Source organism: Nesoenas mayeri (assembly GCF_963082525.1).
Source record: "Nesoenas mayeri genome assembly, chromosome: 3".
NCBI lineage: Eukaryota > Metazoa > Chordata > Aves > Columbiformes > Columbidae > Nesoenas > Nesoenas mayeri.
In genome coordinates, this window is record NC_137544.1 from 42,835,646 (window position 1) to 42,852,604 (window position 16,959).

Here is a 16,959-nt window from a genome sequence, read left to right on the forward strand (position 1 = left end):
CTTTCCCTATAAGAACAATTGCTGTGTTGGTCAAAACAAGATTAAGGTTTACAAGTAAGAGTGTGTGCCTATAATGCTATATTTGATTTACATTTTAAAAGTACATGGGAACCTCTTTAACTCAGAGAATCCAACCCCTATTGCAAAAGCCAGATCAAAAAGAAACAGTCCTGATCTGAACAAACCTGGTAGGATGGGTAGCTGATGAGTATGAGTTGTGTGCCTGCTGAGTTACGTTCTGCAGTGCAGCGACCTGCCCCTCTTGGAACATGTCCTCCCATCTGCTTGGATTGGAGCTGATCCCTTCCCTTAATAGAGCCAAAGGGAGGGATGCGTGGGAAAGCCACTGAGGGCTTTTGCTGCCCAGAAGTGACCATTCTTGTATTGATCCTTCTCCTCACAAAACTGCATGACATAGTCTAATAATAATCTCTTTTGTTATTTCAAGCAAAACTTCAGATAAAGAATATGAAGAACTCCAATTTTGTATTTCCAAATCGTTACTGAAAAAGGAAACCCGTGAAATGTCCTTAAGTTTCCCAGGGCTGTACAAGGGTGAGAAATACCTGCTGGCTCTCAGAGTACTCACAATTTCAAGGCAAAAAATGAGATACCCAATTGGCATTGCTTGATTTTTCCCATGCACTGCTACTCCTTCCTAATTATTTTTTAATTATTTTTTAGTTTTAAATGGAAATAGGTAACGTTATTTTTGCTGGGATTATGTTTTTTTTCCTCAGAGAAAAAGGGGAATTGTCCAGACTGTATCATAATGTCTGAGTCACTGCCAAGAAGGTTACAAAATCATGTGGATAAACCTGCCCGATTGCAGGTGGACAACTTGTTGTTGTTGTTATCAAATAACTCTCCATCAGTCCTGTCTTTCAGCCTCCCCACTCAACAACCGCCTTGGTAGAAATTACTGAACACATTTTCACTGCCATAAAAATTGGCCAGAGCTATATTTCTGGATTCCAAGAAAGCTTTTGACAGCCAACCATGATACTTTATGTAATAAGTTGTCAGCATACTGTGTATCACCTAACGCTGTCACTTGGCTTAGGTCAAAGCTGTCAAATTGCCAACAAAATATTGTTACTAGAAGCAGTAAATCTTCTTTTCAGCTTAGTCCTGTTGGGGTCCATCAGACATAGTCCTTGGTCTGTTATTGTTTATGTTATGTATAAATGACCTACCACATGAATATGCATGAAAAACAAAGCTTACATATATGTAGACAACAGTGCCAGCAGAGGCTGCAGTCAGATTTCAAAAAGATCTGTGAACCAGCAGGGGACAACTGCTTATGGTCTGCTTATGGTTTTAAAAACACACATGTAAAATATTTCAGATCGGGGTCCAGACTTTGAGCTTCTTCCTTATACTTGCAGGTTACATTTGCGTTGTATATTAAATTAACAACGGAGTTATAGATTTGACCATTTGACTATGAAAGCCCCAGTTGAATTGTGAAAAATTCATGAGGCCCCAGGGTGGGAGGCCAAGAGACGAGAGGCAAGAGAGACACCTGAGAGGGGGATCAGGGATGCGGCTCTGAGCTGCCCCCATGCAGCTGATCTCTGGGGACTTCTCATCCTTTTTCCCTTCCTTTTGGGCTGTAGTTTAATTTTTGCTCAGCTGACCCTAGAGGCAGGGAAAGGTGGGGAGGAGGAGAGGGAGCCTGTAATCAGGGCAAGATCTCAGTTGAGGGGGTGAGAGCATGAAGTCTGAACTGTGGGTGCGATGCTCACAGTGCAAGGATGGCTTTAGTAAGCAGAAACAATTTCATCTCTATTATATAAAAAGAAGACTTAAAGGGACCAAGGCAGTACATTGTCTTCTCTTTTCTCGAATACCTCTAATCAGCCTTTTAAAAAGACTGCCCTCCTAAAGCACTCCACACAAACAAGTAGTCTCAGAAGCATGGAGGTGTTTTAAAGATGTGCACACATCCATCATAGGCAATACACCCCGCAAAGGGTGCAAAACAGAGTTGCACTGTCTTGCCGTCAGTTTGACAGCGAGTACAGGGAGGTGAGTACCAGTGGCAGTGTGATTTCTTCTCAAGCCCTGACTGAAACTCTGGCTATCTGCCTCTGATTTCATGTGTGTTGAGACTGAAACTTTACATTGATAAGACTCCTTCACCATTACTGTGAGAAATTCTCCTTTCAACTGGAATGGACAAGACCTGAATCAGGTTCATGGAGAAGTACAGAGGTGAGAGATTCTTACATATCATAACTATGTAACATATAGGAAGAGAAGGGAGTAAGCTAACCAGAAATTCAGGTCAGGAGTTTCAAAAATAACCAATGAGCTGAGGTTCCTCAGTTTCTAGATGCCTGGCCTAGGGTCTATAAAAGGTCTTAATTTCCATAATGCTGAGCATTAATGGTGTCTGAAAATTAAGTTCATTTAGGACATCAAAATTCAATACTCAAAGGCTGATCTAGCTTAAAAAACAATAAAGTCAAACACATTTGCAAATGGGATGAGAGGTCCCATTGCATCACTTCATACCAGTTCATGGGCCTTTGCAGATGTATTCCCCATCTAAGATGTCTACACTCCAAGTCTCAGCATCTGTACTTCTACTGCTAAATTAAACAGGTCCTGAGCTCTGCAGTTTACCAGCTGCATGGCACTAAACTCTGCCTCTTCCTTGGGCACTGGGGGATTCTTCTATAGACCTAGATATAAATGTAGCATTCTGGCTCTGTTCTTGCTGCATTTGGTGCTGAACCATGAGGGTCTGAAGATGGTGATGGTGATGTTTTCCTAGCAGGAACTCAAGCCATGAGGACACACAAGGTGTTGGTGAGAGCATCCTGGATGCCCACAGGACAGAGGGAGCCGATCCTGCTGGATCCAGGCTGTCAGCAGCAGCTGAGCACATGGGCCAGCCTTGACCACACACTCCCAAGGGAGAGAAGCTGACACTTATCAAGACCACACTGAGGTGTGAGCTAACAGCTAATAGCTAAGTAGCCTGGATGGCCAGCAGTCAGGCTTGCTCCCTAGCCCTGCTTTATTTAGTAGCACAGACACAGCCTTTGACAACTTGATTTTTGCTTTGAGAGGGAGCGCAAGGCTTGCGGAGATGTCCACGGGGTGTGACGTGTGCCTCTGGCTCCCAGATTGCTCTGCCAATGCAACCAAGGTGTGACATGGCCTGCGGTCCCCTCCGCTGCTGCCCACAGCTTCCCAGGAGCCCAGCCTGACACTTGCCTGAATCTGTGCCTAGTCATAGCATTGTTTGAAAGATGAAGAATACGATGAAATCATCTTCTATGGCAGCATTATATATGACTGAGAGGAAAAAAAAAAACAAACTTGAGTCCCTTTTTTTCCCTTTAATATAAAGCAACTGTTAGAACCGTTTACAGATCTATACATTTAGGTTTTTATTGCTTTGGTCAATGATTTGATTTAAATGGCAGCAAAGGTTCTACCAGCTCTGCACTATTGATTATGTGGTCAATAGCTGGATACAGTTATTATGCCAAAATACATTCTTATATTAATGCTGATGTAAAGGCATTTCAAAATATAAAGCGGGAGTGGATATGCTGTGACTCAAGCAGAGAATCAAAGTCACAGCATGGGATGACAATAAAGAAAAGAACACAGTAATGAGGAGCAAAGTCTAGGAGAGAAAAAAAGGCAGCACTTGACAGACTCTTTGCAAGTTAGAAAACAAGCAGTTCTGAGAGCAGCATCATTAACGAAGCCTAGTTTACTATGAAACTGTGCCCTATATTCCTATTCCCCTCCTCCTCCCCAACAACCATCCTAAATCCTCAACGTGTTCCCTATGTCCTCAATACCCTCTCACTGCATCATCCCCTTGCCACCCTGTCCTCCACCTCTCCCAACACCATCATGTCTCCACCACCCCCGGTGCCGCCCAAGCAGCAGCGTGTTCCCTGGCTGGTCCCCAAGGGATAAGGATGCAGACCGGCTGGCCAGGGAGCACTTACAGCTTGGCCAGCTGGCAACCAAACCCTGCAGGTAACTGCTGGGCTCAGGCTCCTGCCGCTGAGCTCCTCCCCGAGGAAATCTCCAGCACAGCATTTCCTTGGATCCCCCTTCCCTTTGCAGATGCTGCTTTTCACAGTTTCTAATAAAAACACTTATCTGAGAGCTGCAGTTGGTAAAACTTGTTTATATCAATCATCAACGGATTAAAGAAATTATGAGGGATGGGTTGGGAAGGGATGAGGGATGGGTGGAATCTCAGGAAGTACAGGTGTTTGGTTTTTTTTTCCTTGCAAAACTGGAAAACTCGTTCAAAATTCCTATCCTGTGCCTATTTTTCCAAAGGAAAGCTATAAAAATACAGCTCTGACCAAAGGTTTCTGCTACAGCTTCTTTCAAATGCTCATTTTCCCTTTCAAGAAATATTCAGGTTAGCTATGTTCTAGCATAATATAAGGACCAGCAACTAAAATTCAGCCTCAATTTCCCTTGGCCATTGAATGCAATGGAAAAAGTAGTGCTGCCCTCTATAAAATCTGCAGCTGTGTGTACAGCTCAGCCCATGCCTTGGCTCATAGCAATATTCCTTATTTTAAGTGAGGCTTGCAGAGTCAGAAGGGTCCCATTCTTTCATCCCATGGCCCCTGGGGATAACTGGGGCAGATATGGTGCAATAAATAATCACCAGGTTTCAGCATCCACAGCAACCTGGGATTCTGCACAGGACTGCTTGATGGTGTAATTAAAAGCCAGATTCAGAGAACAGAATTAGAGTTCAGCTGCCACTTCTAGTCTTTTTCCCTGCATTTGAACCTCTAATTTTGCTACATTACGAATCTTCTAAGAGAATTCCTATGGATTTTTCTTTTTGTATTTCTTGAAACTGACAGGAATAGACCTATTCTGCAAGGTACTTAGATCTTTTAGCACCAGGGCACCTGGGGCTGTGCAGGAGGTACAACCCAAGATTGAACTTTCTGCTTAATTTAATGTAAAATTTCTTGAGTTACATGGGTAAATTTCCTGAGTTATAGGGATAAAACTTGGACACTGGTAGTGACAAGCATCTCTCCAGCAGCTTAGTGAAAAGCTTTCCCTGCAACTCCAATAACCATTGAGCAAAGCAGGGTGTGATTTACATACTCCTACACTAGGCATTCCCACAGAACCACTAGGCTGTGATCACAGCACATCATTAAATGCAGAGAGCATGCAAAAAAAAAGGCCATTTAAAAAAAAAAACCCTTACCATTTTTTCAAAACACAGCTAATTTCCACCAGCTGACAGGAAGCAGATTTTGCTCTCCTACATATCTTCTTTCTCAAAAATGTCCAGTTTCTCTTTGTTTTGACAAGTTTTGTGTAATTTTAAAAAGTGTTGGCTTTTAAAAATGTTTTTAAAATGCCTAAGCCAACTGATTTTCTAAATAAATGGACAAATACATAATTTCAGAATTGAGAAAACACTGACAGTCACAAAGGAGGAGATAAAGAGCAACAAAATTAGAAGCAGGTGAAAAGGTGCAAACGACTATATAGTCTTAACTACAGGCATTATAGTTTTGTTTATGAACATGTTCAACACACAGGCATATCAGACATTTGAACTAATAATGGCCATATGGTGGAGAGTGGAACTGTGAGGAAAGTCCTGGAGCAATGACAACATGATTAAATCACATATGTGTATTTGACCACCCCATTGATTGCCTGACCATCCATCCGTCTCCACTGAAGCTCCTGAGATATTCCAAACCTCTAAATAGATTAACGCTTTTCTTCTAAACTAACCTACTGGAGCATTTCTTTTGTATTCCCTGCACAAGGAGCAGGACATATGCTTTATATCATTGGGAAGGAAACCTCTCCTTCCCAGAGATGTAGAGGAGTCACAGAGGAGGCCAAGGCTCCCACTGAGCCTGGGAGGAATGTAAGACAATGGACTTTCAACACAGGACAATTTTATGTGCTGAAAATCTATTGTAGGCTGTTCTAAGTAGCTTTTATGGCTTCCTCTGAGTTGTGCATCCATATTATTTGCTTCCTGGCTAAAATATCATTCAAGGTCAGGATTCACATTGAAGTTTAATCGTTAGTTCAACATCAGAAATATTTATTCAACTTGTATCTCCCAATGTCATAGAAGTACAAATACTGCTGAAGCAATATTTTAAGGCAGAAAACTGAGTTAAAAATTTGAGGCCAACAGGTCAAACATTCTACCACTTAAGAAAACAAAAAAAAAAAAAAAGGAAGTAGCGCACCTATTTCTTAAAAGACATTCAGAAGACCAACAGATCTCATAAAGGAACTTGCTTTTTAGAAGATGTTTGTTTTAAAAATGCAAAGGAAGAATCCTAATCAAAGAAAGCTCAATGTATTCCCTTTCCCCCCCTTTTTAAAGAAAATAAAAAATGGAAATGCGAATTGAAGAGTGTGTCTGTGAGACACTGGAAGATGCTACCCAAGGGTGTTTGCTGTAGAGAGGAGGACAGCTGTATTAAAATGAATAATTTTGTGGGGAAAGGATAGAGAGTAGTTGCTGTAAGAAAAAAATCTTTTTGATTGACATGAGAAATTGCTGCCACATGAAACAGTTCATCTTCTTTGAAGGGCTCTTTTGTCAGTGAGGTCAGGTCAAAAAGGTTTGAAAGGTCCTCATCAAAGGAAGTTGCCTTTCTAGGCCCAGTGCATTCCCTTGCTGGAGCAGTCTTGGCTTCAGAAACTGTATGGAGATGTGGGAAGCCGGGGGATGGCAGCTGCATAGCTAAGCAACCACGTCTGGCTAAGCCATGAATCAACACTGTCACCTGCTGTGGGCAAGATAATCTCCTCATCACCCAGGCCGGTGGAAAAGTGCTGCACAAGGGTGAGTGGTCAGCAGCAGCTGTCTGACTGCAGCATGTAAGTATGAAGTGGGATGGAAACCCTGTGCTCACCCCAAAGCCAGAATTTGGGTTTACAGCTAAAACAGCAATTTAAGCCATGCAGCATGGCCCCCAAAACAGAAATCCCTCTTCCTCGCCTTTCCTTTCTCAATGATATTCCTCATCCCTTGTGTACCCCTACTCATCTGGGAGTGGGAGAGTCCAGGTTTTCCTCTTGATAAACCAGCATTGTCCCCATGAAGGGCATGGCACAGCACCTCTTTGCAATGCGAAGGAGCAACACGTTAAAATCTAGGCCCTCTGGTCCAATATGTCTGTGCCACCCTCTGCCGCAGTGTCATTAGCCTGTTTTGTAGGTGTCTCCAGCACCCCACTTGATGATGGAGATACAGAACCAACCAAACCAAGGACCTCGGCATGTTGTCGTGATGTCACACCCATCCAGTCAGTCAGGCACCATGGGGTGGGCTCAGCCAAGTCAGCACTGCCGCAGCCTCCACTGATGCAGCTGAGGCCACCACAGAGGAGCTCCAGCTCCAGAGCTGCTGGTGCGCTCCAGCACAAACACAGCTCCAGTTCAACATGGACTGCACAGTACAGTTGGCTGTGCTTGTCTTCCTGGTACCCAGCAGCACTGTCTGTTTTCCCTATTTTCTTCTGAAATCTTGTTCCAAGTATCTATTCTTGGTTAGTTTTCAAGAGACTACAGACCAGGATGGCAGTCACAATCTGATGAGACCTGAACTCTTTCCCTTCTGTCTTGCAACTCATAAAAATTTCAGAATACACATTCTCCAGAAACCCACAACACCTAAGAAGGCTTCTGATGGGGACATAGCTGTTATTTTGGTGATCACCTTCATCACAATCTGGTGATGCCCATCTTGCCATTTAATTCCTAAAAACCAGATCTGTTGTGCAAGTCCCTTGACCTTATCCTTTTTTTTTTTTTTAATGGAAAAAAACAGCATTCAAAAGATTTTGGATTATTTTCTCTGCTTTCTCAAAAACTTCTGCTGCTGTGTCACCCCATACAATGATGGCGTCAGTGTATTGCAGGTGTTCTGGATCTCAATCTTTTTCCAGTGCAATCTGAATCAGTCCATGGCAAGTCTCACTTGGTGCAATATTGTCATTGTTGCACCATTGTGGCAGCAATTGACACCTGCTGTTCTTCAGCTCTCAACAGCCTCAAAACAGAGGGGTCCCGTGAGAGGCCAGGCAAGGTACACAGCTCTTTAATGCCCTCAGTTTCTACAGCTGCTATTCCAAAGACCAACTGATACCCCTTTGGGTCCTTAAAATACCCTCTTCTGAGGTAATATGTGCCAAGGATGCACAGAACATCTGGACAAGTCACAATAGGGTGCTTTTCCCAGTCATCCCCGGTTATTCTCAGTTCAGCCTCCAATATAAATAATTCTTGAGTTTCACCCTGTTACTCGAGAAATACTGATAGGCTCTGTCCTTTTATAATTCCACAGCATTAGGATGCACTGTGTACTGGTGTTTACTAGGTCTCTTGTGGTTCTGACCAGGGTCCCTATAATTCTTGGCACAGCACCCATTCTGGTGCTATGAACCTGTAATGGGTTCATTCATTTCATGCATGTTCTAAACCCACCCTGTTTACTCGTATCCTGTTGGGAGGGATTAGAACTCCCTCTGCCTTGTCTGAGGAGCTGCCCACTGGAAACCAAAGCAGCAGTTCTCCTGGGAGAACCCCCATGTGTGTTTGATTTTTCCTTGCAGCTCACACACTCGTGCCTGTAGGGCAGCAGTAGGTTTTCCATCCCACCACTTTATGTTTTCTCCATGGTCACACAGGAAAAACCACGGGGTGCCTTGTGGTGCATCCCATCTCCCTTGAACAGGTCATGCAGGAGGGTGTCTTCTGTTAATAGCTGTGACGTGGGCCCATGAAGGTGGAGAGCAGGATCTATTCTCCATCTGGAACAGTTTGTCAAACAGCTTTTCAAATAAACTGTTGGAAATTTGAGAACCTCTCTTTATTCTCTGAAAGAGGGATGACCTTCTGATATAGTCGTGCAACTCCAAGCTCCGCTTCCTTGGGCAGGAATTTCAGATGCCCAGTGCCTTAAAGCCTCGCTCAGCTGACTGCAGGCAGGTTTCACCACCACTCGCTCAACCGCATCTCCAGTTATGTGAAAAATCACCTTTGCTGATTAGTGCGGGGCTTTCCTTCCTGATTGCATTGCCCTGTTTACTGTCATTGAATTTTTGAATCAGGAGGACGTTTTGTTTGTTTCTCAGATTTTAATTGCTGTATGACTTTCCTCTTCTTCACTAACCTGCTTTTGCACTTTAGCAAACAGTTCCAGAGGTAATTGCCAGATTTATATATTAATGGAAACCCAGTAGATATGCAAGATGATAGCACAATTTTATATTTATGAAGTGCCACTTTTTTATAAAGGTAGAATTTCAGTTAATTATCACTGGCCTGTTTATTAACACTTGGAAATGGAAAAATAATGAATGGGCACATCGTTTACTCATTAAAATGCTGATGATGAGTTGCCCCATTCAGAAATTAGCCTTGCATTTCACTTCAGCAAAGCACTGCCTGTACTGGTGGGTTTTGAAGGTCAATTGTACTTTAACCCACGGGTTCCTGCGAACAGCGAATGTGTCGTCTTGGACGGTGATCACAGTGACTCTTGTCAACCAAATAGAATCATTCTGCGAGGAGTTTGGCTGGCAGGCTGTGTAGGCAAAGGCAGAGATGTGCAGCAAGTGCTGTTGTTCGGGAGATAATTCTCTTTCGCTTGGAAGCAGTGCATCTGTCTCTGTCACACAGTGTGGATTTATGCACCAGGCTCCTGTGGATGTCCCTATATGTCTTCTGAAATCAATGCCCTTCTGTCCCACAGTCAAAACCCTAGCTCTTCTTGGGGAAAGTGCTGCCTTGCTGCTGTCCCTCCGGTGAGAAATCACACACCTCTGACTGGCAGAACCACCTGGGCAGGGCATTTTAGTATAGATGCAGGCGATGGAGAGAAATTCAGAGCAAGTGTCTGAACATCTGGGACACCTATTGCCCTTCTTCCATGGGCAGCCCATCTCCCATCCCTGGCAGGACTGTGCCAGGGCATGCAGAACCCTGTGGGAGGAGAGGGGCAGCAGGGACAGAGCTGGGATGGAGAGGCTGGGCAGAGGACACCTCATTATAGCTCTTTTCTACACAGTGAAGTGTTGAGAAGATGCTCCACTGGAATGAGATCTAATAGGCCTATTCCTGAATTGCTACAGCCATTAAAATTGCCAAGGACTTCATCCCAGTATAATGTCACCCTGAGGTCAATTTAAAATTGCATATCTCATTCTGCCCATCCCCAGCCTTCCTGCAGAGCCGGCTGGACACTACCTGGTACCGTTGAGGAACCACTGATAACAGCTGGCCTGAGGGCAGCTGGAAGCTCTGCAAAGTTTCTGAATACTTTGGTGCAGAAATGCCATTGGAATGTCACCTGTTATGAGGGCAGTGACTCTGCTAGATGTGCTAAACATGACAAAAATGAGAAAGCTGGTGCAGAAATATTCTATAGTGGTCAAATGGAGAAAACGTCATTGAAGCCACCTTGAGCCGATGCCTGTTTCCAATGGGTTTGGAGTAATCCACAATGTATCTGGAGCATGAGAAAGACTGAAGGTGTGAAATGACAGAATCAATAGCTAACAGTTGCCATTTCCAGGACAAAACACACATCAATATCAGGAGCTAACCAAAGACTCGTGGCTGTGGGCTCTACTACCAGCCACAAGCAGCTGTAGGCTCTCCTGAGAAAAAGCCCTGTATTGCTACGAGAAAGAAAACTAATGCAGTTTAGCCCTGAAGCCCCAGGTCTGGAGATGAACCACCCTCTCACGTGCCTGAGACAAACTCTGCTGGTACCCCACGCATACATCCAGTTCCCCTGAGTGTGGTCAAAGGTAACGTTAACTATGTACTCCTGTGAGTGTCTCAGCCACCAAACCATTTCCAGAGAATGTTAATCCTTCCTAATAGCATAATCACTGCTTGCTCGGGTAAGGAAGAGTATGGAATTTGTTTTAGGAAAAGCTGAAGAATGATCCTAAAGGGCTGCAGAAGGACAGATGTGGTTATCTAAATGTAAACTAGCTATTAGCAAGCTGGATTTTCTGAAAAACAGACTTACAGTGACCTTGGATGGGATCAATATCTTTCAAGTGTTTGTGCTGCACAGAGTTGTTCAGAAGTTAGTCCAGGATGCTAACATTAGTTGTTAAGACTATGTATCGGTTCATTTTTCCAATGTCATGTCTGAAAACAAGAACGCAAGAATTCAGGGGTTTTTTTTAGCTGTCTTTAAAAATGCATAAAGTTTTGCTTCAAGTGTCACTGTTGGAGTTTTACTATTATGCTAACAATCCAGGCTACCCGCTGAATGCAACGGGCTACAGGCTCCATTTGGGGATTTTGCCTACTGTGAGCATTTTTTTGTTTCTTTTAAAATAAAATACTGTTCTCTCCACCTTGCAGAGTTCCTTTCATATTTTTTTAAAAATAAAAAGAATGTTTAGAGAAATTATCTCTGCTTTCATACGTGTTGATTATAAAGTCAAATAAAAGTATTTCTGTATATTTTTTTTCCTTAACAGCTACAACTGAAATGCAAAACCCACCAAACTTTTACCCAGTTTAAGGCATGCTCCATTCTTCTAAGCATTGTGGTCCTTCATGAGATAAGCAACTGGATTTTAAGGTACATGTCAAATAAAATGAGTAGGAAGGACAAATTAAGGTTAGCATTCAACTTTTACTTTTGAAGTACAACTTATTTTCTTGCAAAAGTACAGCATCAGTTCCTGCAAAACACTTCTTTTGTTATTGATTGGAGAGATATAATATATAAAGCTGCTGCCTGTACCACTCTACAATAATTAAAAGTACTTCATCATGCAGCTTCGAGATTTATTTTAAATGCACAAAATATGTTCCTTATTGTGATTCACAGGAATTTACTGGTCTAATTTCTTTAGAGACCAGCAGGAATATATATTGACTCTGGTTTATTTATAAACCAGCTATTTAAATTACCAAGTTATTTACATTGTTATTGTCTCCATCATTTAGTCACCATTTGCAAAGATTTCACATTGCTCTTAATTTGGCACTCCCTAGTGCTAATAGTACTTATGGTAGAAGGTTATTTAGAAGAGACTCACACAAGCCATTTTGTTATAGGTGATCATGTTCTTGTCCCAGACAGGCTTGTTCTCTTGGTGACCTCTTTTGCAAGGGGACGACATGTAGGACTGAGCCCTGGAGAGTGTTGTAGCTACTCATCATCCAATATGAGAAAGAAATAAGGCACCTTGCAAGGAACTGCAAATCCAGGGCGTTCAGTTGCCCTAATGGTCTGGATTAAAGAACCTCTGGGGCAGATATTTACAACATTGCCCAGCTGTAAATCAGTCTGTTGGGGAGAACAGGGAGTACCAAGGGAGGAACAGAGTGCCATAGATGTCCTTCAAGATCCTGACTAGATTCTGGTGTTATGTGAAGGAACAGGCTTTGGGTGGACTCGGGTGGCCCTGTTTCATCTTAGTCCACTGGCAATATATGAAAAACAGAAGGACCACAAGGTTCTGAAACTGCTGTAAGAGTAGCAGAGGAAAATAATTATTAAAGGAACATTTCATTCCTGAGTATGAGGACATTACCTAGCCTTATTTTACTTTCTAGCCGCATTTTTTCATAGTCTTAAGCACGCAGTACACTACTGATTTTCACAGCACCTGCTCTCCCTTTCTTCTTTTCTTTTCTGCCTTAAACTCTGTGTGTAGAGGATTGAGAATAACAGCTATTATTTACCATGAGGCTTTTATCCCATGGCCGGGTCTCTCACTGAAGGGTCTCTCTGAATATCTCCAGTCAAGAGACAACTGTCAAGCAGACCATGATGAAGAGCAACCCTGGCAGCCCCTGTAGGGATGCAGGCAGTGGGTACCCCTCCTGTAGGGAGGGGATGCTTTTGGAGGCTGAGGGGGAGAGGGGTGAAGTGCCTCAGTGAGCCAGTCAGCCCCAGCATGATGGCAGACCCACCTGGTGCTGGCAGGACCGGGACGCATTGGTGACACCGCACTAGAAGCTTTTCAGCGTGGATGAAAGGAATTGCAGCTCAAGTGTTTATGCTGGCCTCTGTTTTTGGTTGGCTTGGGGGTGATTGTTGGCTGGGTGAGCCTGGAGAAGCAACTCATGTTGTAGCTCAGGTTGACCTCAGCACTGTGGCAACTGGGAGCTGTATACAATCGTACAAGTAGGTTTTCATTTCCAACAGAAAAAAAACGAACAGATCTAAACCACGCAAAAGGGGAGAAAACCACCATTTACTAGCACTGAGAATAATGGAAGCGTAGAATTACAAAATAGTTTGTGTTGTAAGGGACCTTTAAAGGCCATCTAGTCCAACCTCCGGCAATGAACAGGGACATCTTCAACCAGATCAGGTTGCTCAGAGCCCTGTCCAGCCTGCCCTTGAATGTTTCTGGGGATGGGTTATCTACCACCTCTCTGGGCAACCTGTTTATCTCCTTCAAGGTGCTTTGAGAAGGAGTCCCAAATGAAGGTACGAGCACCACAAATGTCACATAAAACCATGTGCAAGGGCAGTGTGGGAGCCACTGGTGGCTTCAGGACAGGAGGAAGGCTGTGATTGTCCACGCCTCACCTTAAAAACAGGGCTCGGTGAGATGCCTAACCATCCCGGCCATCATAGTGCCTGCCACCCTATCTTTCATTGTGACTGTTGCTGTGATGAAAAAGCCAGTAACAACAACAAATAAAGCCTCCACAAGAGCGTAGTCCCTTCTGCAAAAAGATGTTTGTTCTTTCCGAAGCAGGAAATTACTGAAATGGATGCTGCTTTCATTGCCTTACATCTCTAAATAACCCATTCCACATAAAGAGTTAATTCCTTCCCTTACATGATGCAGGCAGATTACAAGCACATTTTAAGGGAACTGAAAAAGTTTCAGAGGTATGGGTCCATTCCAAAGCCCAGAGATGCTGATCCAGAAATTTTCCAACACTGTACTTTCTCCCAAGATATCCAAAATGCCATGAATTATGTATGCAACCTTGAAATGTTGTTTAAAATATAATAGAGAGTCACATATTGTGCATATGTAAGTTTTTTTCAGTACTCATACTTCATAGTTTTGAGCCAGATTTCTTCTCCTCCATGACATTTGTCCACACCGAGAACTGAGTCCAAAATATGCTTAAAGGCAATTGAAAGTTGTTTGGAATTTTTCTGATTTAAAACATTTACTTACTGTGCAAGCTGCCAAAAATCTGAAGAGTTTAAAAACACTGGGCACCTCATTTTCAGCTTTTCTCAGCAGTCATTCCATTTATTTCTTGGGAGCTTTAATATTCTTACAGGTTTTATTTAATTTTCACATCATGCATTACAAAATCATTTTTGTGGAGTACCTTTAATAGATATTGTTTTAATTCCCAGCATACAGATCTTCATAGTTATTTATTGTTAATGTTTCCTCTTGGACTAAACCCAAGAAACTGAAGAACTTGGCTCCAGAACATGGCAGACACAGGGAGGGAATGCTCCGACAAGTGAATTTGGGATTTAATTGGCTTGTACCACTAGATGCTGAGTTTGAAATGTATTGACAGCAAAGGACTGAAAGAGAAGCCTTGAATAGTACAAGCATTATTATGCTGATAAAATTGAGAGCAAAATGAGTTACAACCATTTCTTTTTCTGGTTGTTATCATCCATCCAGCCTCCCCCCAAACTAGTGGAGAAGCCATTTGGCAGTAAATCTTCCACTGGTGTAAATCAACTTCTTCTCAAGCCACGGCCCGTATGATGGCATTTTATACCATCTATGCATATTCACTGCTACCTTTGCGTAGGAAAAGCAACTAGTAAAATAGATATTGGGACTGCATCTGGCAACAAAAGAGAGTCTCCAAACCATAGTGGCTGATCTGAAAAAGAAGTATGAAGCAGCTTCACTTCAGCACACATGGCCGTCAGATACAGGCATTCATTTAGAGGTAGGACAGTGAATAATCTCTCTCCATTCCCTGAGCTGTATCGTTCTTGGAAAGATAAAGGCAGCAAGGAAAAAACAAACAAACAAACAAACAAACAAACAAAACACAACAAAAAACAACACCTTTGACTTTTTAGTGAAAATTCCAGAAAATCTGTGCTTGGAGTATCAGTAGCATTCCTGCATTCCTGCATTCTTCCATTTTCCCTTGTAAAATCTTTTGTTATCAATAATAAACATAATTCAAACATGAATAGACCACATTTTAGAGTAAGAAGAGATAACTATAGTGAAGGAGGACACATGAAAAAACCTTTGCTGATTTTTCAAATAATGAAAAAGAGACCTTGTATCACACTAAAAAAGCCCTCATTCACACAGGTATTGAAATCCTAACCTTTTCTGCTCTGAACCATATTACTCAGATGGGAGGATGGAGGGAGAGGAAGAGGGGCCGAAGATGAGGGGAGCAGATTGCCTTATGTAATCAATTTATGCATTGTGGAAGAAATTAAAATACATACTTTTATGACACTAAGTGCTAATTCTTCAGGTCTTAATTGATACAGAGGTGGATTTGCTTGATTAAAGACAGTAAAACCCGAACCACTGGAGACGACTTCTTAAAAGGAGCAGGCATGTTATGGTCTGGAAAGGAACCTGAGAACTGGGAAATTAAATATACTACTATATTTCTTAGAGGACATAAGCTTATTCCTACTTGGAATGTATTTAATTATTATCAAATCCATTTTCTCTGAAACTCTGAGTTTCAGTAACCTTTCACAGTGAAACAATACCTACTTGAAAGAGTCCTAATGCAATGTGTGTTCTGGTGTAACGAAAGGGCATGCTACAGACCTTTTTCAGATTTAGCAAATGACTTATTTGTTCTCCCCCTTCTAAATAAAATTGATGTGCAGCATTTCTGAGAAAGATATTTCTTGTCAGCTAGGTTAGCATAGGGGTACACAGCAGATTTTCTTTGTGAAAGATGAGGTAGCTTTAAAAGCAGCTTTTATTTCTGCTATAGAGAGTATTTACCAGTGTGCTGTGAAAGGGCATGTTAATTCACTTACAAATGTTGCTTGAAGCATCCAGACTACCTGCTAGAGCTGTTTATTATTTTCTCAGCCTTTGTCTCCATGTTCATATAAACCACATAGTATGCAGCTATTTGGAAGCAGCCTGGCTATACATGCAATTCAGTTGTGATTACACAATAAAACAGGTTAGAGCTTAGTAGATTTGGAGACTTTTTGTTTTGTGGCTAGTGAGGCAAATGAGGTGGGTACTGGCTTGTGGTGCTGCTTTGTCATGCTGGTGTTGGCCATTGCAGCAGACAAATTGGTCCTTAAGCAAAGACACTCGATAAATCCTAGTGCTGGTCTCGGTGTCAGTGGGGAATGCAGAACTCCTGTTATGCTTAGACTTTAGGATTATATTAGAGAGGAACACAATAAATTTTTTCATCTGTCTGAAATTTCATATCCATAACTCTTTATGTCAGTGCAATAATTGAAAATCTGTTCCTGCAAAACCTTTCCCATTGGCTTTAATATGTGTGCAATTTTTGCAGAAATATGGACCCATAAAATCACGTTCTGTTTCTACTAATTACCTGCAGTGTATCACAAATAAGATCCTGACACTCCTGGGGGACAAAATTTCTTTCACCCCGTGAAGCTGCGGCACCACAAGGATGGCACAAGGCTCCCTCTGCTTCCCCACCAATAAACCCCACTTTGACAGCACTGGGAAGGAGCCGAGTGCGCCATTCACTGCTCTGTTGGGACAACGAGCAGCAGCTTTGGCCCAGGCTTCAGCCTTTGTAGTGAAAACACTTTCTCCTGAAACAGGAGTAAAATTATTTCAAGCAGAATCCTAAATAATCTTTAGATTATAAAATCATGTCATGACAGGGACATATTTGAACCAGTTACCTACCTAGAAAAAAAGGCTTTATATATATTTTTTTTCCTTTAACAAATAAGTCACCTACAGCCCAAACATTGGTCCT